Genomic DNA, 22,880 nt, shown 5'->3' with positions numbered 1-22,880 from the left:
AAACGCTACCTGCATATAACCTTTGCTACCTCAAAGCGTTCCTGTAAAAAGTGTTGACAGATTGATAGACGGGCATTTAAAGCCATTAGAAATTTTCTGTCGGAAAATAAGATTTGATGAACTTGACAAGTACAAAACTTTTTTAATATAAAAATACATGTTATTAAAAATAAATTTATAAAATTTGATAACACTCTTACAATATCTAAAATTTGACCACACCACCCCAGGTTCAGTTTCACCCCAGAAGTGATGCAACGACCTGTGATGAAATTCTGTTTAGTGTCTCATCATCTTCAGTTGTTGTCTGAAACGATAAAATAATATTAAATAGCTGTAAGACCAAACTGGATAAACTCTTACAGCTTTACAAAAGCAAATTTGGCCTAAAATTGTACCTGACAATAATCCAAAAATATGCAAAATGTTTACAAATCTACATTTTGCTTATGATTTGTTTATTCGGATGAATAACATTTCCACGCTTATTTTCAAGGCTGCTTGACATTCGGAAAGCCTCAGAATTATTCTACTATAAATGAGTATTTTTCAATAAAAACAATTGGTTTTATTTATTAATGCTTATGGTTTTATAATCAACTTTATATATTTATTTGTAAAACAAAACTAAAAAATACATGCATTCATGTTTAGATAATAAGTAAAAAACAGACAAAGGAAATGACGCATCAAAGTCCTTATTAAATTTGAATGGACGCTATTTCAAGTCGAATTTATACCAACAAAAACTATATATCATCATACCATTATAATTATTTTAAAGACTGGGAAATATAGTCTAGATAAAAATAGCAATAACCAAATATTGTGTATAACTACGAAAAAAAATACAAAAAACTGCACAATTCATTATCACGTCGGCGGCCGATAAAGACTGAAGTTCCCGCACTCTGTTTCGTTAACTTTTGTATGCCAACATCCAATTGTCTTTGTTCTAATTTGTACAGATATTAACGAACATTTATTCAATAATAAGTTCAAAGTAAAATAGCAATTCCTAATAACAAAATAAGGCGAGAAATCGTGTGGATTTCGTCGTTGGGCCATATTGGTGGTGTCATTTTACGTTCCTTGAATTGGTAGGTTGTGGAAAGAATGCTATTGACTCAAGAGTAGTAAGATTGTTTTGGAAAAACCGTTCGCTGTATACGTTCTTATCATAACAAGGAATTTTTTCACAATCATACCTAACATGACTGGTGTCATTAAAGTGATTTAACTTTAATCTAATCGCACAAGTGGATGACCATGTCATCATCGTGCATTTATTCATGCTTCGCTGATCAAGTGTCCATGGGCAGTAAATATTATTCGACTTCCTTTATTAATTTTTCATTTGTTTTAACAATGCAATGATCAATATCCTTAAATCATAGAGTACCGTAATGAAGATACTTCGGTCACACTTATAGTTACTTTTATTTATTATATAAAAGGGACTTGAGATATGTTGCCAACTTTGTGGTTAGAGTATGCTTTGTTTGAAGATTTCCAAGTCAGTTCTATTCAGTAATAATTTTCATGAATTTAGCTTGAGCAGTTATCTTGAACTAACGACTCAATTCTAAACTAGTTCCGTATTGTCTAAACTATTCATAGTTTCTTATATGGTTATTGCAACTGTAGTTAATAATTATCAACAAAAAAATTAGAAAAAAGCCCTAAACCACAATTAGGTGAAAAAAAGCGGATAAAAGGGGAAAAAAATTAAATCGTAGAACATACATAGGGGTGATTCGGATACTCATCACCATGAGGCTTTCAAAAATTAGCTTTGGACGTCAACTTCTCATAGCCAGCAGCTGGTATCTACATCATCTACACAATCTACATCAATAGTAAAAAATGGCGTACCGTTTATGTCTAACAGTTGATAAGTTTTAAATCTTCTGCCGGTCAGCCTGAGTAATGTGAAACATTTGCATCAAACTAGCTTATGAGTCAAGCTCTGTTCAAATAACAAAAAATACTGCAGCAATAGTGAATCAAATGGTTTATCTAGCGATCTCAAGACTATAATCGACGAGAGGTGGCTATTTTGTTTAAATATATGTTTTACGAAAGTACTCAAAGTACGGTTACTGATTTATTTGGACAAATTTTTCAAACAAACGATTTTGTCCACTGTGTTATTGTTCCAAGGGCTAGTGATAAACCGTCACCATCCACCCTTTATAGGACAAGAAGTTTGCTTGTCTTGACTTCTTGTAGGTAAAAATACGACTATTGACAGTGCTTTTATTTGTAGATAAAGATATTCACAAGCCAACAATCAATAAGTGACTGATAGGATGGTCTTTATTCGATACATAATTGTTTTCTGTGTTTATTATAACACATCCTCAGAATTGACGACAAATTGATCCAAATTTTAATTTATAAACTCATTCAGTTATTTTTCCGCTCATACTAATAAAACTATAAACTTATTATACTACCGTAATAGACGAACCCTGTGTGAAAGTGAGATAACTATATTTACCAAAAATCTAGGTGTGAGAAAAAGACGCAATAGGTGAAGGCCATGAAATCGTTTTGAAACAATTTAGTGTCCATTAGTCTTCTGTAAAATTGGACCGGGTTTTAATGTGAGTGTTTTTATCGTTATTGTTCTGTGTTTTATTGGATTTAAATTAAGAAATATACTATCGACGTCTTCTGTATTAGATTGTGTTTTATTTATAGCAAAAATCCAACTAATGTAAGAATCATTTCACAGGCAAATACTGATTCTTCAATAATACTTTCGTGATGTTTATTTTCATAGAACAGATGCATTAAAATACTAAATATTACATTTTATATACGCAGTAAACACTCTATTTTCTTAAGATTATAACTATTTAAGAAAATATATATTAGCTAATAAAATGTTGTATATATGATGTGTATATGACGCCGTTTATCAATATTTTTCATAGGCAATTGACCAAAAGCAAAATACTACACTCTTCACTAACTCAATAACACATCTGTAAAACTATCACACATGAACATTTTAAAATAATTAGTCTCGCCGTAATTAGGAGAGTATTTGTCTATTACGCTAGTATAGTATGTTTATGGATAAAACCAAATGTTGACATGGTATAAGGTTGCACTGTGATTATGATCTGATTTAATTAAATTAGATGCCTAAGGACAGTAACAAAGGATACCGGATACTGGACTAAACCGGCTCAAATCAGTATTATGATTTAGTGCTTTTTATTGTTTGTTATTTTGCTAAACTTGTTTTTAATTATTGATTTTGTTATTCTCATTCCATTGGGTTTTCAAGGCTTCAGTTTTTACTTTTCAACCAACTTCAAAAAAGGAGGAGGTTCTCAATTCACCGGTATGTTTTATTTATTTTTGTTACGCGAACTTTCGATCGAGTGATTTTGATGGTTCTTTTTTTATTTGAATGCTGGTGCTTTCCTTGTGGTCCCATTGCAATTTGGTCCATTCAAAAATTAACTAGAATAATATTTGGAATTTAGTGTCAAACACTAAATAAATAAACACAAGTCTGTTGTTTCTTTGTTAAAAATATGTTTTATGTTGCTTTAGAGTTATGTTGGTATTGATTCTCCAGCTAAAATTCCATAACGTTTAATATCCTAACAATGAATATTCTAGAAACTTTTTATAAATATCAAAACTCTTACCCATATATCTGTGGTAGTGTCAGTACTGCTTTCAGTCGTAATAGATTCAGATGAACTATCAATTTCATTATCTAAATCAGTTTCTTGTTTCACACTTGTTTCAGTATCATTAATAGTTAGTCTTGGTTTCTCCTGAATGTTATTATCATTTGAAATATTTTTATCATAATTGCGATTAATTATCGGTTCAATCAAGGGAATATTTCTATAAGGCGTAAATGGAATTTTAATCTGCGGTCGGAATCCAAGTGTACTATCACTAGAATATCAAATAATTCATTAATAACATTGCACATTATAATTAGTATTTAAAATTTGGTTAATTAACACTTACAAAATGTTTCTCCCAGCATCTCTTATGGCTTCAATACGTCCACTTATCATCGGCAAAGGGTTCAAAGGAAGGAATCTTGGAAAACTTGTCACTAGGAAACCTTGTATTAACAATATGCCAATAACCCACTACAAAAAAGTACAAACAATATTAACAATATGAAAATCAATTAGTTAAAATTATGTAAAATATAAAACACAAATAATGACCTGAGGCCGTAAAAACATTTTCGTGTTTGACAATAACAATTTTAATCCAATATTGTCACTTATTTATATTTGGTTCAGCTTATATATTTTGTCAAATAAGAGTTATTGGCGAAGGTCTGGATAAACCAACCACTAAAGTTAACTTCCAGTTATAAATAAGTTCTCGGACAGGTCTAAGTCACTTATCATTCACATTGCATGACCTCATACTTTAGGAATCCGCAGGACATGTCAAATATTTTTATATATGATTTTAACTCAGTGTTTAGGTACAATGTGTGAAAATATAGATATTTTTTACACAGAATTCAATTATTCCGTTAATAATAATTCACTCAGACTAGGTATAAAATTAAATCAACCTCATCAATGCCAACGTGGCGTGTAGGTAGACAGAAGCTCTTGGGCGTCATGGGCTATTCTGCCTTAAATCGGCAGGCCGTATCAGTCATCATGCCTGCATTAATAATGGTATTTACCACTTGGCAAGCGTCCTAATTGAATGACCATAGTGGATCGGACACGAGGAAGAGCGCTGGTATGGAACGCACGTTGACACTCTGGCTGCTTCTCATATCTAAGCAACTTCAGTTGATGCTTGGGCTGCTGCTTCGACTACAGAAGACAGCAAGCGTCGCAAATATGTTGGTTTCAGTGAATCTTATATCGATGTGCCGTTTTGGGTTGAGACACTTCGCCCGTGGTGCCCAAAAGCGCAGATAATGTACAAATCACTATCTACGCACCTCAATAGGGACCAGGGATACTGGAAACCCAAGCACTGTTTAGAAACCCAGCTATTTTGGTCAGTCTAGCTATTCCACGCGGACATGCTGCAAGTATTTTATATACACTTCCTCGTAGTCATAACTTTAATTTCATGTACCTAATCTCCATACGATTTCTTTCTTATCAGAACAATGCTTTGAATAAATAAATAATTTACAATAAGAATTGTTTTGTTTTGAATAATTAAAGTGAATAATATTAATCTTATATGACTTACACTCAGTAGGTAAACAAAGAAATAGTTATCATCAAATTGCAATTTGGTATCTAGTCGAAAAGTGTAGGTATTGTATGTAGGTATACAAATGCAGAACTTTACACGTTTTATTGCTTTTAATAGTTATTTATTTAAATTGATATACTATATGCCTAATGCGAGTGTTTTCTTTTTTTGAATTGTTTTGGAATAGATTATTAGGAAGAAATTAGTTATCTTTCATTACTAATTGTCGTGATATAAACTGAAATTTCGTACTGTTGAAAAACTATAAGCTTCCTATAACTGTTTGTGGAGAAATAAATCCCGAAAAACAATATATGGAACTTAGCTTGGAAAATTTAGCTTTACAATATCCCTACCATAATTCATATTAAGTACTACAGATATAAACACGTCGGTATAATAAAGAGTTGTTTTACACGTTTTTTACGTAATTTTCACGAATTTTAAGAATGAAATAGTTGAATATCGAAAAACATTTGAAATAAGTGTATTCATAGTGAAATTTATAAAACTAGTGCTAATGGATTCTTTCACAGTTTAACTCTACTTAGTAAATTAAATTCAAAGTCAAATAAACTTTATTCAATTAGGCTTAAACTACGCGCTTTTGAATCGTCACTAAAAATATTTCTTTTAAATTACTGAATTACTAACTACTTATAGCGTATATATATATATATATATATTTTATTAAACAATGGATCGCTCGTAAATCCTACTACTCCACAGATGAATATCTAAGTTATCAGACAGCCTGGGACTAGATTATGATTATTTTATAGCTATTGCTATAAATGACAGTACAATATTGTATATTTTTATTACAAAGAGCAAAAAATTGATTGCTGGGAGAGTTTCTTGCGCCGCTTCTTCTCTCACAGAGTGCCATTTGTTTCCGAAGCGGTAGTAATATCTAGTATATTAGAAATGACATCAAAAAGAATTCTAAAGGAAGCAATTTTGAGATTGATAATAATGTACGCTTGAAATTATTTTATGTACAATATATTAGTCGTGCTTGGCTGTTTCTCGAACTCGTTATTTCGACCACGGTTATTACTTATAATACGATAGTTGTTTTTATCTTATTCAATCACCAAAGATACGTGTCCATACTTCCTTATTGAAATATACTAAATTATTTGCTAACTATAAAAGACGAAAGTTTGACAAATTCTTAATGACGTGTTACGATATCCGGTTGGAAATTTTGCAAGGTAATAATATAATCTAATTAGAACAGTGCTGAAAAGCCTTTGAAAATGATTAAATGTGAAAAATAATAATAGTAGGATGAAAATTATTGGAAAAGGAAGAGACTGTAACAAAAATGAAAGTAAAAATAAATTACGGGCGATCTGAGATCGGGAAGTGGAAAAGGAGGAGTGTTTTAGGATAAAAAATAGTTTTTTTTTAGTGCTTTTTATTGTTGTGTTGAAATCTTTACTTTCCGATGGTGTAAAAAATATACATTAATAGGCATTTCATAGAGAATTCATACCTGTAATTTCGTAGCAGCAAAATTATGGATTAGAATTAATACATGATGATTAGACATAAGATGTAATGTCTCATTTGCCCAGTAATTTCACTAGCTACGGCGCCCTTCAAACCGAAATACAATAATGTTTACACATTACTGCGTCACGGAATAGATAGGCGTTGTGCTACCCATAATCTAGCCGGCATCCTTTGCAAAGTGCATATATTTAAAAAAAACTATGCAATCAAAGTCTTAGCCATTTACTTGTTAATTAATAGGAAGGGAAAAAATATAATGAAAGCATTAAATATATCAAACAATTTATTTCCAAATGTCAGTTGTGATCAGCCAAGAAGTGAAGCAACAACACCCGGGGGCACTGCCCCTCCAGGACCCTGTTCTATTGTGGGCTGGAAGCCATTCTCATCAGCCAGGTACGTTACTGTGTACGTCACACCATCGGGACCAACCCAGCTGTAGGATCCACGTACTGATATAGCTTCGTCATCAGTTCCGGCATTCTTCAGTTCACCTGATTCTTCCTTCTTCGTGCCGTCGCTTTGTTCCAAACTAGAATATGACAAATACCATATATTACCATAGGGAGTGAATAACATAGCACAATGCAACAATAGTTGGTAAAAGTCTTGAAGCTAAATCAGTTCGTAAAGGGGCTATAACATGGGGAGAAGAACTAAGCCCATTCGAAATCCTAACCCATCTTTTAAATCATATAACAACTTAGCCTATTTAATATAATATTACACAATTATGGATGGGCTGCGCAGAACCAGACACGAACCATGCATCATTATCCCCTATATAATAATAATAATAATAAAGACATTTTATTCCGTACTAAACACAGTTTCATTTAAAAAAACCAACAATTTTAAGCCATTAACTATAAAATGTCTCTTAGTTCGGCGTGCCGATTGGCAAAGGCCTCATCCAACGAATTCCATACTTTTCTGCAGTCAGGTCCTGCTGTCAATTTTATTTCATCTTCCTCCTTCATGTCTTCCTCGTTTTCTTTTGCTATATTGGGTAACATTCTGAAACACTTTTCCTCCCCACTTTATCTCGCATCATGTGCCCTGCCCATCTCCACTTTTGTTGGTCCATTCGTTTCCTCTATATAATCTACTTAAACTATAGTTAGCTTTCGTTGTCAAAGAAGCTTTAATATATTTCTTGAATTTATGCTCAGTGAGTCCTAGATTACTGTCTGGTATTTTATTCTAAATTGAATGCCAAGACCTATGAAGGAAGTAACTAGTATTAAAATACAGGCCCTTCCTAGTTTAATTAATATAAATAGTATTACTTATTTTAATTAATTATCAGAAGTACACTTATGTAAACCTGTAATAAATTTCATTTTATACTGTTATTTCTTGTGTTAAACATCTTCAATATTTCATTTTTATTTTGTATTTTTCGGCATTTTATATTAAATTTACAATTTTATTGTTAGTGTTTAGAATAATTAATTAATGATCAGTGTAAGATTAAAAGTATATCTAATATTACCTAAATAAGGAACCCTTTATTTATTTAGAAATACCAACATTTGTTTACATTACTTTACGTTAGCTAACTTATTAAATCCGTTGTAAAGAATGACAAAGTAGTTGTTAAAATTTCTACGACTCAACTAATGTATTCATATGAGTTTTATACTATATGATAGTTATTCTGCCTGTCTTTCTTTATATATCTGAAGTTACGGGATGAGCATATTCCATCGCGAATTATTATTGACGCCAATTTTTATTAGTTATTCCATGCGGATGAACTCAGGGACAGTTTATGTTAATTTAGTTTTATTTAAGAACATCGTTGCAGATCAAATAAGTTATTCATAAACTTCACGGAAACATAATTATAATCGTATACTGGTTCAATATTTCAAAGTCCAAGTGCAGTTAAAAAAGTAGTTTAAATTTGATGCAAACATGCTATGAAGTGTTTAAGTTAAAAAGATACAATAGATTTTTTCCTGAATAAGTTTAAAAATAGGATAATCTCCACCAAGGTAAAGAAACAGCTTGATGTACTCAGTAAGGTGAGCTATACTTCTCTTCAAGCCACCGCCTGTAACTTTATTATTTGACGACCCATATAGCGGAATGGTAAGTGACCCTGACTACTTAGCTAGAGGTCCCCGGTTCGTATCCCGGTAGGTGCAGTCATTTATATGGTGAATATGGATGTTTGTTTCCGATTCATGGATGTTTATTTGTATTTATATATGTTTAAGTATGTATATTGTATTAAATATATCGATATCTTGTACCCATAGTACAGGCTATGTCTAGTTTGGGGCAAGATAATTTGTGTAAAAGTGTGTCAATATTATTATTATTATATAAAAGGAAGAGTGGCTAAAATCGACTCAATTGTGTCATCTCTAACAAGCTTGATTCTTTGGATGAGGTTGTCTTAGATAATTTATACGTCTAATAATCTAAAATAATTAATTAAACAATATTGATTCATTATTTTATTACTATGTTAGGCTGTAACTTTTTATTTTTTTATTTTTTATTATTATGTTAAAATTTTATTACTCCTGACATCAGTCATATTTCACCATCTAATTTTATTATGTGTTTAATTACCTATACTATTTACTGTGTTTAATTAATTTGCATGCCTAGTTAAATATCGCGAAACATGTGAAACTTTAAGATTGTGCCATTGGAACATACCATGTTTTTACGCAAATAAAGAATTTGATTGATTGATTGATAGGTAGAGTCTCTTGCTGTTAGACAACCGATAAAAACAGGCCAGGAATAATAGTTTATTGTGCGTGACAAGGCACGTCTAACACTCGCGATTTGTATGATACTTTGTGTTAGTGAGCGTAAATTGCTCAAAATAGAGGTTAGTTCTAAAGTGTTGACGCTTTAAAAGAAATTCTTTGCCTCACACAGCCTCTTTGTGAAATCCACCATTACTTTCACCAGTGGGGGGCTGCTTTGCACAGGATGCCGGCTAGATTATGGGTACCACAACGGCGCCTGTCTAACAATCACGGTTTATGAGATACAGCCTGTTGACAGACAGACAGATGTATAGAAAATGGAATCTTAATTATGGGCTTCTGTTCTTATCCTTTGAGTAATTATTTTGGTAAATTTAAATATTAAAATATTCCACTATTCTTAGAGGATTTGAGCCGACTTCACCAGAACACGTTACCATAGCCAAGAACGACGCATCAATCTCATTCAATACCCATTAATGGAGTGGTCATCAGGCCTTCAGAAGTATTCACCATAAAATATGTAATATTTACATGGCGATTTCAAGGAACGTCTTTCCACGTACTACAAAACTGTGGAATGAGCTTCCTTGTGTGGTGCTTCCGGAATGATACGATTTGGGTACTTCTTTAAATTTGGGCAGCGCTCCTGTAATTCCTCTTGTGGCAAGAGAATGTGGGCGATCGTGATCAGCTAACACCAGGTGACCCATACGCTCGTTTGTCCTCCGTTTTCCATTTAAAACAAGCTTTTAAATCACAGAATATGAATAAGATAAATTTACTCCATGCCACATAAAAATACAATGTAAATACTTAATATATTATATTCCTAATCCTAACTAAACTAAATATGCTGTGTGGCAAAAGAAAAGGCCGATGCTCAGCTTGTGCTGTAACCAATACTATAATTTTCAGCATCTACCTAGTTGACTGTCGGAGTGCCAGTAAAAAAAGTGTGTCTGTACTTATGAATGCACGCAAGAATAACTTCTTTGGCCTAACGAAGCAAAAATCATTAAAATTATTTATTCCTCGTGCTATTCTACATTTTTAGAAAGAACAATTTTGTAAAAATCTTGAAAAGATGGCTTTGACAATTAATTATTAAAAAATAAATAGGGTTGTATGGGCTTCAACCCTTTGCCTGTCCTAATAATGGACAAAAAAATAAATAAAAATAACGAATGTCGCAAACGTCAGAAAATTTTAGGAACCAACTTCACCCTGTTAATTTTGTATTGCAGTGATGCGCGCACATCTTAAAATTTCATTCTCATCATTTCATAACGCGCCTAAAGAAGTATAACTTCAATAATTTTGTAAACATACACACGTAAAAGACAGTAAGCTAGTGATGTGCACACGTCTTGTATAATATTAATACAATTCTGAAACAATTATTCAAATACATACGCATATCTGTAGGAGCCGAGACCGCTATTTTCAGTTTCCAAACGGAGTATTTGGACTTCCGGTTCACTGGGCGAAGCTCTTTGGGCTTGCGGCGCTGCCAACGCCAGCGTAACAAAACCCAGTAGTACCAACTGTAATCCACGAAAAACACAATTAAATACACCATCACATAACTCACGATTCACATAAAACAAACACTAACCAATTTCATGATTAATAAATCACCGAAGACTATCAGAAGATGTGACTGTATGATATTCACTTGCAAAGTGATTACTTTATAAAACTAAACGCATGTTTTATACATTTCTGTATATTGTATTACAACATACATATTATTATTAAACATGTTTCTATCTCGTTAAATGTTTTGTGAAGATGACCGCTCCTATGCTTTGAAGGTAAGCTGTAGGTATTTTGTGTATGTGATGGGTGTTTTGCAATGCCTTCAATTTACATAGCTTAAAGTTAAGTTAACCATGGATTGACTGTAATTGCACATCCAACGTTTAATATTGCAAGTTTGCGTGTCATATTTTATTTGTAAATTAATTCGAAATGCCATTCGATGACATGTTACTAACTAGTTAAAGGTTACTGTTAAGTCATCTATGTTATAATACATAGATGACTTATTATCTTACAGTGAATCATGTATCGTAATACATAAATATGTTAAGAACATAGTATAAAAAACCTAAGTAATTAACTGGATTATTGTTATACCTTATAAATACAAACAATTTGTTATTTATTTTTATAAAGTGATAACCCTCACTTCTAGTATTAATTGCACAAATTAAATTAGAAAACAAAATTTTTAAACGATGCGGGACTCGAACTCGCAATCTCTTACGCTCCGTGCGAGCGCTCTTTCCACTGAGCCAACTGTTCGAGTGTCGTATCGTGGATAAATCTTGTATTTCTTGCTCTACTCTCAGGTTGTGGCTTCATCTACAGGATCTACTTTACAGTTGATAATTAATTAAAAAATTTAAATGTATCTTAAAAAATAAATTAACATCTAAGGCCTATTATAATGTGAAAGATTATTTAAATGATAAAGATAGTTGGAATTAATGTTCTGAATTTTGTTAATGAATATTGTTATACTCATTTGAATGCTATTGTAACTTTTGTACTTCATCCTGACTTGCACGACTTGCGTGACTAAATATTTTTTGACTTTGACTTGATAATTTGCTCAACCCTAATATTTCCTACAATTGACTTGAGATGTCGCTCTGTTACATCTCATCAATTTGTTTTAAAGTTTAATAATTATTTAAGGATACTTACACACTTTAAATTTGAAAACAGATTTATAAATATAATAAATTAATAAAATAATAGCCAGTAATATTTTTAATGCCCGCCTTTTTTTATTTACTGTACTAAGTTAAGTATTATATTATACTAACTGTTATAAATTCTATTTGACTGTAATATTTGTATCTTGCTGGTTGTCATGACTTTTAAAAGATTACATCTCATTAAATTACATCGTACGTAAACAGAAACTCCATACGCGTAAACATGAATTTTCATAAAAAAATGTTCATGAAATGAAAACTACTGGGCCAAGCAATGTGAAATTTTTATGGGACTAAATGGCAACTATTCCGCTTCAAACTAAAGAAGAATCACGTAAATCGGTTCACAAATCTCAGCGTAATATGTGTAATATAATAAACAAAATACCGATCGAATTGAGAACCTCCCCCTTTTTGAAGACGGTTAAAAAATAAACAATTTATTAGTAAAATGTTGTTTCCAACTATTTTTCATATTTTTTTTGAAGTGACAAAATTTGTGGAATATTTTAAAGCTTTATTACAAAAAAGTAAAAAGAAAGCAACGTATCAATTCGAATTTATCTATAGAACGACCACACACACCTTGAGGCACTAAGCAAAAATTAAGAGATTTGGACGGGGAGGTGTTAACACATCCGCCGTAATATAGTCTTGACCTTGCATCTTTTCAAAAAGATTTTTTCAAAAATAAAAAATTTATTTATGTAGCATTTTAGTAAATAGAATTTGAAGGACTTCCCTTTTAAGTTCGCAGAACCTGTGATATTTATTTCATTTAAAATTGTAGTACCAAATAATTATCACATGCACCTCGTAAGGCAATGAACGACGGAGGACGGATTTTTTAAATATTGGTTTCAACTTTTAAGTGTTCTGTTAACTTATTATAAATTTTAACTGACATTGGGTAGGGAACGTAAGGGAAGACCGCTCCCTCCACCGGAAAGATGCTAACATATTGAACAAAAACATAAATACTTAAATAAACTAATCTGAAGCCAATTGTTTACTCTGAAATACAAAACATCATCGACAAATTTATAATCGTAATTTTTTGCACGAAATGACAACATTGCGTACTATAGAGACGTATTAGTTATGGTAGATTTATCTAACGAATATCAATAAGGAATTTTATCGAACGTAAACTATAAAGATAACGCCTGTAAATTTGTAATAGCAAAAGTTAGTCGGAGATATATGGCTCGGTAATATTTGTAGGCTGATCCAGTGCAAATAAAGTTATTTCCGCAATTAGTAAGACGCTTTCAGTATATTTTTCAATCTTATATGAGCACAAGTTGATTTTTTTTAAGTAAAATCTATTCAAAAGAAGAGTTGAAAGGCTGAAGATACAATGGAAACATGATGATAATAATAATATATATTATCCACACAGTCCGGTTGGATGGATTACACTTCCAAATGTTTCAGACAAATTCTTTTATTATTTTTCAATTAAAATCGCCTTAAATATGTTCGAGGGGAACGATGGCTGGACCATACGTCGACTCGTGAACGGGAGCTGCTTTTGGTGCTAGGTCGACGGTCGATAGTTAATAAATCATTGTATTTGTTTGATGCGATAACTAATTGTGACAGTAATAACGAGCATCATGTTCACGAAGCATCCTTACACGAACAATGAGTTAAAGGTTTAAAGGTTAATGCATCCAATATACGATCATTTATTGAAATAGTTTATATTATTTAAACACCACTCATATATTGGATGCAGCACATTACAACCTAATTTGTTATGTATATTACAGCCATTGTAAAATACTCTATTTGATTAAAAAGAGTGGCCGGTGAGTTTCTTTTATGTTCTTTTCACGAGCTCAACTCTTTACGAACAAATCGGAAATTCAGTAATTACAAAAAAAAAATTAGTGACGATTTTTTGAATCGTCTTTCGCGCTTTGTTGAAGAATAATTTTATTTGACTTTGAGTTTGTTTTTGATTACCTTGACTCATTTATACGTACATGCTATATAATATATTATATTTTTAAGCTATCTGATATATTTTATACATTACTCATTGCTGGAAAGATTAAGCTAATTAGCCCAAATGAAACTAAGATTGTCTTATTAAATCAAAACAAATCAAAATCACTTTATTCAATAGGTCAAGAAAATGACGCAAATGAATGTTTTTTTTTTAATTTACCACCACTTCGTAAAATGTTGAAGTTTACTGAGAAGAAGTAGCAAGAAACTCATTGCCACTCTTTTAAATCAACATTTAGTAAATTTCTTCATCGTTTTACAAATCATTTCAATTATAATATATTAGGTAAAGTGATTAGGAGGTCCTGCTTTCAGGTCAGTAAAACTTTAAATAAAAATTTTAACTTTCAAACGAACGCTTTAAATTTGATTAAGTTCGTTGAAGTCGCCTAACTATCTTGTCACCCATCTGTGAAATATTGTATTCTAATTATGCATAACTGAATACTTACATTGGCCATTTAATCCCTGCGAATACTCCCAAAGGAGTGCCATTTGCGCCTCTCTCTCCCTAAGAGACGGCTGCCTTCGATAAAGGCATCGAGGGCACTTGCCTTAAGCCAACCTCAGGTGGTGTTTAGTGGGTAGGCACTAAGGTTCTTACGTGAGTCCCACATAACCCACTCAGCCTATGTTTGCGTTGGTATGCATGAGCATTCACCACCCGTTCCCTCCTGTCATTATCCCGGAGGGTAGCCCTGTCCCTTGGTCTGGGCGCAAAAAAAATGGGCATTTGTGGCCTCTTCAACAGTTTCACTTCACAAAATGATACTTTCTGTGTAATATTTTTAAATTTATTGTTGAAAAAACAAAAAACGCAGTTTTTTATTGTTTGTTATTTATTGGTTGATTATTTATGTATTAAAGAATTAATTTCCTGTAGGAAAGAGAAATGTGGGTAGACCACATAAAAGGTGGACCGATGAGATAAGAGAGACTGGCGGAACTAATTGGCTCGAAAAAGGAAAAAATAGAAAGAAATGGAAAGGAATGGAGGAGGCCTTTACCCAACTGGGATCCATTTGAAAATAATCAAGAAAACTAACATAGTGCATGCATTATAACTTACTAACATAAAAGTTAATAATAAAATAATCATGTTTGTCGACTAACCGTACTAACATACTAACACTAAAATGTAGAAATCAAATGGAAAATCATTAATAAAGGCTTTATTATTATTATTATTATTATTTATGTATTATTATTATTTATTGATCACTTGGCGTTGCGTAGAGACGTCGCTTCATTGTGTGTCTTCTACCGCATTTCTGCCGCCGAAACAATCTTCGCACGACACGCCAAAAGTTAGGATATCATCCTCACCATCTGGATGTGTGGCGGTCCTCCACAGTGCGGTTTTCAAGTTTCTTCCACGTACTACAAAGCTGTGGAATGAGCTTCTCTGTGCGGTGTTTTCAGGACAAAACGACATGGGTACCATCAATAAACGCGTACACCTTCCTTAAAGGCCGGCAACGCTCCTGTGATTCCTCTGGTATTGCAATAATATGTGGAAGGCGGTGATAACTTAACACCATGTGACCCGTACGCTCGTACTCCTTTCCCGTTAAAAAAATGTTAATTAGTGGATTTAATCGTGAGATATAATTTTTTTTAAATGGAAGCAATCTGCAATAACTTATAAAATTAAAAATAGAAACAAAATTGGTCCATGAATGACGGAGTTAAAAGGGAACAAATATTAAAACACACGATATCAAACCTCCTCCTTTTTTGATGTCGGCTAAAGATGAATCGTATTGAAGCTATGGTTTTACTCATTTTAAAATGCCTTTAAACATATTCTAGTGTTAGAAATAATGACATAATATTTATTCTTAGTAACTTAACTAAAGGTTAACAACACAGAAATAGAAAACAAGTTTTTCCCTTGAATTTCAAGGAACCGAACAAACGATAACCTTAATATTGAACGAGATACTCAAAGCTAATCTTCTAATATATAAAATTCTCGTGTCAAGGTGTTTGTTACTAAACTCCTCCGAAACGGCTGAACGGATTTCTATGAAATTTTTTGAGCATATCGGGTAGGTCTGAGAATCAGTCAACATCGACTTTTCATACCCCTAATTAATAACCCCATAATATTAAGGGTACCCCACCCCCAAAATTATTTATTTTTTTATTTTTTTTACAATTTATTTTTTATTTTTATTTTATAGTGATTCAGCATTAAAAAATACATACAACATCAGATTTTCACCCGTCTACGAAACAACATCTATTTTTGTATCGCAATTTTATATTATTCTGTTCCATCCACAGATCCGGAATAGAGTTGCAAGATGGCAATCGAATATAATAATTATTGTAGTACGATAAATTTTATGTACGATATACATGGTAGGTCCGAGAATCGTTCGTCATCAAATTTTTCGACCGCAAAAATCTTAATTATTGAATTTTATTTTAATTACTTTATATTATACAAGTGGGAGGCTCCTTTGCACAGGAAGCCGGCTAGATTATGGGTACCACAACGGCGCCTATTTCTGCCGTGAAGCAGTAATGTGTTACTGTGTTTCAGTCTGAAGGGCGCCGAAGCTAGTGAAATTACTGGGCAAATGAGACTTAACATCTTATGTCTCAAGGTGACGAGCGCAATTGTAGTGCCACTCAGAATTTTTGGGTTTTTCAAGAATCCTTAGCGGCACTGCATTGTACTGGGTGGGGCGTTTCAATAACCATCAGCTGAGCGTCCTGCTAGTCATGTCCCTAATTTTCATAAAAAAAAATAGAGCGCTCGGACGGTACCCTGGAGGTCGCGGGTTCGAGTCCCGTATTTTTCATAATTTTTTGTTACAAATTACACTTAAAAATAATAAATTTTCTTTAACTTTGAATATCTGCAGGTTACAAAGGAGTATATAAAACAATAAAAGAATCAGGTAACAGTTTATTTAACTTATAAAGACTAGGCGTGTATTTTATTGTGCGACTTAACCGAGTAGGGATGCAACGACTGCTGGGGGAACTGCTCCTCCAGGTCCTTCCTCGATCTCAGGTTGGTATCCGTTGGTGTCAGCTATGTACGTCACCTTGTAAGTGACACCGTCGGGACCCACCCAAGAGAAGGAACCCCTGACAACGATGCTCTCATCTTCACGACCCTGGTTGATGACTTCCCCTTGTTGCTCTTGCTTTGTTCCGTCTGTCTGTTCAAATCTGTAAGAAAATGTGAGTAATTACAGAAATTTACAAGTAATTTGATGGTACAAATCTCTTTAGAGAGTAATAATTAAGTGTTTGGTAAGTTTCAGTCTGTTTCATACAATTGGGAAATTAAAATATGCACCATATTTTAATTATTATAAAATATTATTGATTTCTTAATCGTTTATGTTTAATTCAATTTGTAAGTTATGATTTTGAAGTGTGTGTAACATTTTTAATAAGCAAACAGTTAAAATTTATTATTTATTGTAATAATATTATGATTTTGTTAGTGTTTGCCTTGTTGGTGTTAAATAAATATTTAAATTACAAGATCATGCCATTTAAATATATCATACCTACCGCTATTTGATCTCATTTTTTTTTACAAAACAGATGGACAAAAAATATATGGTGCTGCGCCCCAGACTGTACATATTTTATAAAAATCTGTCATTTTAAAGAATACATCTTCTAGAACAAAAGGTGCATCATGCTTCGCAGCAGTGGACAAAAGTTGTGGAAGTTTAAAAAAGTTCTGTAACTGAAATTGTAGTTATTACTGGATAATATACACATATTTTGTACAATATATACATTGGTGCCCGGCATTTTGAATACATAGACACTTCATACAATTAATAGCTTTTTATTGAACTTTGATGAGAATCGGTTCAGTAGATTTTGAGTTACTTCGGATGAAATAAACAATAATATCACTTATCTTTTTTTATGGAAATGGAGGATAAACGAGCATACGGGTCACCTGGTGTTAAGTGATTACCCACATTCTCTTGCAACACCAGAATAATCACATGAGCGTTGCCTTTAAGGAAGATGTACGCGCTTTTTACTAAGGTCGTATAGTCTCGGAAACATCACACAAGGAAGCTCATTCCGTAGCTTTGTAGTTCGTGGAAAAAAGTTAATTGAAAACCGCACAGTGGAGGACCGCCACACATCCAGATGGTGTGGATTATATTCTTATTTGTGGCGTGTCGTGCGCATGTGGTACTTTGTGTCAGAAGTCAGGTGAAACAGCTATTCGGAACACTACCAGTGATAAATGCGGTAGAAGACACACAATGAAACGAAGTCTCTACTCTCTACGCAACACAAACTGATCCAGGCGTTCACAGAGCAGTGCGGCCCCGACAATTGAACTGTCAAATGTATCGGGCTGATACTGGCGCCAGACCAGAGATGACAGCAATACTCCAGTGATAAATGCGGTAGAAGACACACAATGAAGCAACGTCTCTACTCTCTACGCAACACAAACTGATCCAGGCGTTCACAGAGCACTGCGGCCCCGACAATTGAACTGTCAAATGTATCGGGCTGATACTGGCGCCAGACCAGAGATAACAGCAATACTCCATATGTGGCCGGAGCTGCACTTTGTAGAGGCCTAGAATGTGGGCCGGCTTGAAGTATTACCTTGCTCTATTTATAACACCCAGCTTACCTACTGTATTTATTATTTTAAGCAATATCTCAAGTTCTTTGACCAGGTATAACGAATCCAATCAAAGTGAAGAAAAATATCTGATGCAAACTGAATTTACTTACATGTCAAATATTTCTTTATTTTATGGGTATCGAATAACAATGGTCTATCATGCTCTGCTACACAATACAGTTGTACAGTTTTATTTATAAATATAACCAAAGTTATTATATTTTCATAAATAACATAAAAATGTAGTTCGTATTTTTGTAAGCCTAGGTCAATTGTAAATGTAAAAATTAACATGGTAAAAGCCGAAGAAAACTTTCAGTCGGTCTAGTCAGTTCTACTTAAAGCTAAGGGAAGTAATAACCCAATAATTTCAATATCTAATATTATATATAAAATTCTCGTGTCACAATGTTAGTTACCTTACTCCTCCAAACGGCTTTACTTATTTTATTTTTTATCAAATTTTATATGCATATTCAGTAGGTCTGAGAATCGGCTACTATCTATTTTTCATCCCCCTAAATGTTAAGGGTGGTCTACCCCTTAAATAATTTTTTATTTTTTTGGACGTAATTTTCTGATCTGTTAATATTACAAAAAAAAGCGATTATTATATTATTCACTTAAATTTTCGCAATTCTTCAATTATCATTTTTTAGATTTTCAAGTGTTTGAATTTAAGTTGAGCAAATCACTTATTTATTTTCTAAAATAAAGAAAAAAAAATATTTAGCTACCAAGCCAGAAAAAAACTCTGTCAAAATCAGTACATTGTTTTGGAAAATACCGGGACATTACAGATAGATTTAAAATTGACATTCTGAAGACTATGAGAGCATTCACATTGCAAATTACAAATTTATTCATATTATTTATTTCACATCGATTCAAACCATAAAAGTGTGTGCTTATAATTTTTTTATTGTACTTGATTCAATTCCCGGATATGGCAATCATGGTTTCAAAAATTTTTGATTATATATTTCTTTCTTTTTAAAAATAAATTAATTATTTTGTGTAAAATTTCCTCCCTCTTAATAATGATATCAAAAGTAGGTAGGTACATGCTTACAATTTTAATGCAATTGTTTAATGTTTCAGTTTAGAGTGGCATTAAGATTTCAATAGAATTTTGTCACGTAATACTTTGAAAATCTTTTGATTTCTCTTCAGATTATTAGAAGTGCCCTGTATTATTTTAATCACTAGAATTGAAACATATTATTAATATAAAAACAATTTTTTTCTGCGATTTACATTTAAATATTATTTATTTTATAATTGTGCATAATGACGTCTAGTATTTATGCTTTATATCCATATTAACAGCATAGTGAAAATATATATTTTTAAAGACAAACATTATTAATTTTTTCCTGACTTAACTTATAATTTCTAACAATCAGCTAACAGGAGTTTCGATCCTTTAAAGTATTTCGTTTCATGAAAAATATTTTTGAAGTGAGAACTTCTTTAGCGGCGTTGAGCACTTTTCTTGGGATGGGTATAAAATGTTAAACTCGCGTCAGGACACGTGACCTGATCAAAAATTCGTAAGTCAGTCGTTGAAATTATGGATGAAAGTTAATTTTTCTGAGAGATAAACGTTTCAATGTAAAATAGTTGTAATAGTTCTGAAGTGTAATTTTTTTATGTAATATAAATTGTCATTCTTGTGTACGATAGAGACATGCAATTCCTGTGAAATTATTCCCTAACCATTCCAAATTATTCAAAAATGCACAACGTAATTGTCAAAGTTTTAAAATACTTTCAATACATTATTAAGTTTTGTATGTTACTGCCTGTTTCACTTTATTATTATTATAATTAGCTTAACTACACAACCGTTTTTCATATAATCTACTATGCACAAAGTAAAATTCATTATTTTATTCCGAAGGTTTCTCGATTTTTTTGAATTCAATAAAAACGTACTGTACGTTGTATTTGTTGGATGCAATTACTAAATTATGACAGTAATCACGACCATCATGTTCAAAAAGCATCCTTACATGAACAATAAATTCAAGCTCTAAAGGTTGATGCATCCAATATAGGATAATTTATATATAAACAGTATAATCTTTATAACTTTTTAAGAAATATTTGAATATTGAAATATTATTTTAAAACAACAAACTAAATGTTTTGTATATTGTAAAATACTCTATTTGATTGAAAAGAGTGGCCGTTGAGTTTCTTGTATATTCGTCTCACGAGCTCAAACTTTTCCGTACATATGGTAAATTTAGTAATTTAAAAGAAATATTTACAGTGACTATTCAAAAGCCTTTAGCTGAAGCCTTATTAGATAAAGTTTATTTTATTTTTAAAGTAAAAGCGGATGGAAGTCTTGCTTACTTACCCGTATTTATAGCTGCCTAAGCCAATGTTGTCACTGTCGTAACGCAAAATTTGTACATCCTGTGGGTTGTAGTAATTTTGGTAGTTAACGTTTGGAGGAACAGCCGCGCCATAGGCAACAGCGACAAAGCACAGTACAACAAGCTGCAACAAACAATATAATTTGAGATCTCAATTGTCTTTCGAAACAATTAAAACAATTCTTTAAAGACGCACCAGTTTCATTGTTTCAGCTACTTTGGTTATTAGTTGAATGCAACTTTTCGTTCGTCGCAACCTTTATATCTAAAACAAGTGACTTATTTATAATCATCGAAGATACCAAATATGTATATCAGTGTATCATTGGTTGGTGATGAAGGTCAACCAGTTTGGATTTTTGTAGAAACTTATATTATTACCAAATGTTTGTGTGACATTCGAGTTAGATCAGTGCGGAGCTTACTTAACGCGATTCTTACCTTTGAACTGTGGAACTTTGTTCAGTTATATAACCAGATATTTGAACTTCTGTTCATGTTGTTTCGATATCTGATATCGTGCTTATATCAAATTCATGGAAATTTTAAGTAATATTTATTACTACTGGGAACTCCGTTCGGTATGAAAATACCCATGTATTCTAATATATAAAATTCTCAATGTGTAGCGGTGTTTGTTACCGAACTCCTACAAAACACCTGAAGCGATTCGAATGAAATTTTCTGTGCATATTGGGTAGGTATGAGAATCGGCCAACATCTAAAGCCCAAATTTTTATGTTTATTTTCTTTTACTAATTTGTGTGGCAATACAACGATTGCTGGGTCGGCTAGTTATTATGTAATATTTAAATTGTCAATAGTATTTGCGAAAATACAATATATGCGATTATTTTTAGTAACAGCAAAAATTTACGTTGATTTATGACAGATATCATGTCTTATATTACACAGTTTGCCGAGCTCGAAAAAATGTACGAATTTTCTTACTTGTTAGTTAAAGTAGCATACACCTTCCTTAAAGGCCGGCAAGGCTCTTGTGATTCCTCTGGTGCTGCAAGAGAATGTGAGCGGCGGTGATCACTTAACACCAGGTTAAAAAACTTCAAACCAGGTTAAAACAAAAGTCCACTTAAAAAAGGAGTACGCTCGTTTGTCCTCCTATTCCATAAAAAAAAGTCTAATTATAGGATAAAGCTGCACTAGACTTGTTTTAGATCGAGTAAGTTATCAAGTTATATATAAAATAAACATCTTGACTAATGCTTCTCAATAAATTCTTGATAATGTAATGTATGTATATAGGCACATAAGTAAATTTGCTAGGAACTGTCAAAACCCTAATGTTAACCCCAGGAACAGATATAAACTTATATTGCCTACTACTCGGCTAAGTCGAGTAAGCAAGTCTTTTGTGGGGCGATGTACATGCTTTTATAACAGGATCTCAGAAAATGTTCGTAACAAATGTATTATTCGTTATTAAATTCGAAAGATTTGTTAAAAAAGTTTGCACGATAAAGGTTACTATAACATAAATCACTTTTTTAACGATAACACTGATCTTGAATGGAGCGACCGCCCTCAGGCTATTACATAACATGTTTTATTGTACGACATTATGTTATAACCATATTTTTTACGAAAAAAAAAACCCGCTGAGTTT

At 32.4% G+C, this 22,880-nt stretch overlaps 1 long non-coding RNA gene across 1 annotated transcript; it reads right to left on the bottom strand.

The window, feature by feature from the left end:
• Positions 1-233: 233 nt before the first annotated feature.
• LOC126964609 (uncharacterized) lies at positions 234-4,367 on the bottom strand. The gene is made up of 4 exons (XR_007729401.1): positions 4,215-4,367; positions 4,006-4,133; positions 3,672-3,930; positions 234-307 (listed from the first exon to the last, which is right to left on the bottom strand). It is a non-coding gene; the product is annotated as an uncharacterized LOC126964609 (long non-coding RNA).
• Between the last annotated feature and the right edge of the window lie 18,513 nt (positions 4,368-22,880).

The sequence above is a fragment of the Leptidea sinapis genome, chromosome 5 (genome assembly GCF_905404315.1).
Source record: "Leptidea sinapis chromosome 5, ilLepSina1.1, whole genome shotgun sequence".
Taxonomy (NCBI): domain Eukaryota; kingdom Metazoa; phylum Arthropoda; class Insecta; order Lepidoptera; family Pieridae; genus Leptidea; species Leptidea sinapis.
The sequence above is the reverse complement of the archived record's forward strand: the minus strand, read 5'-3'. Positions and strand labels throughout refer to the sequence as shown.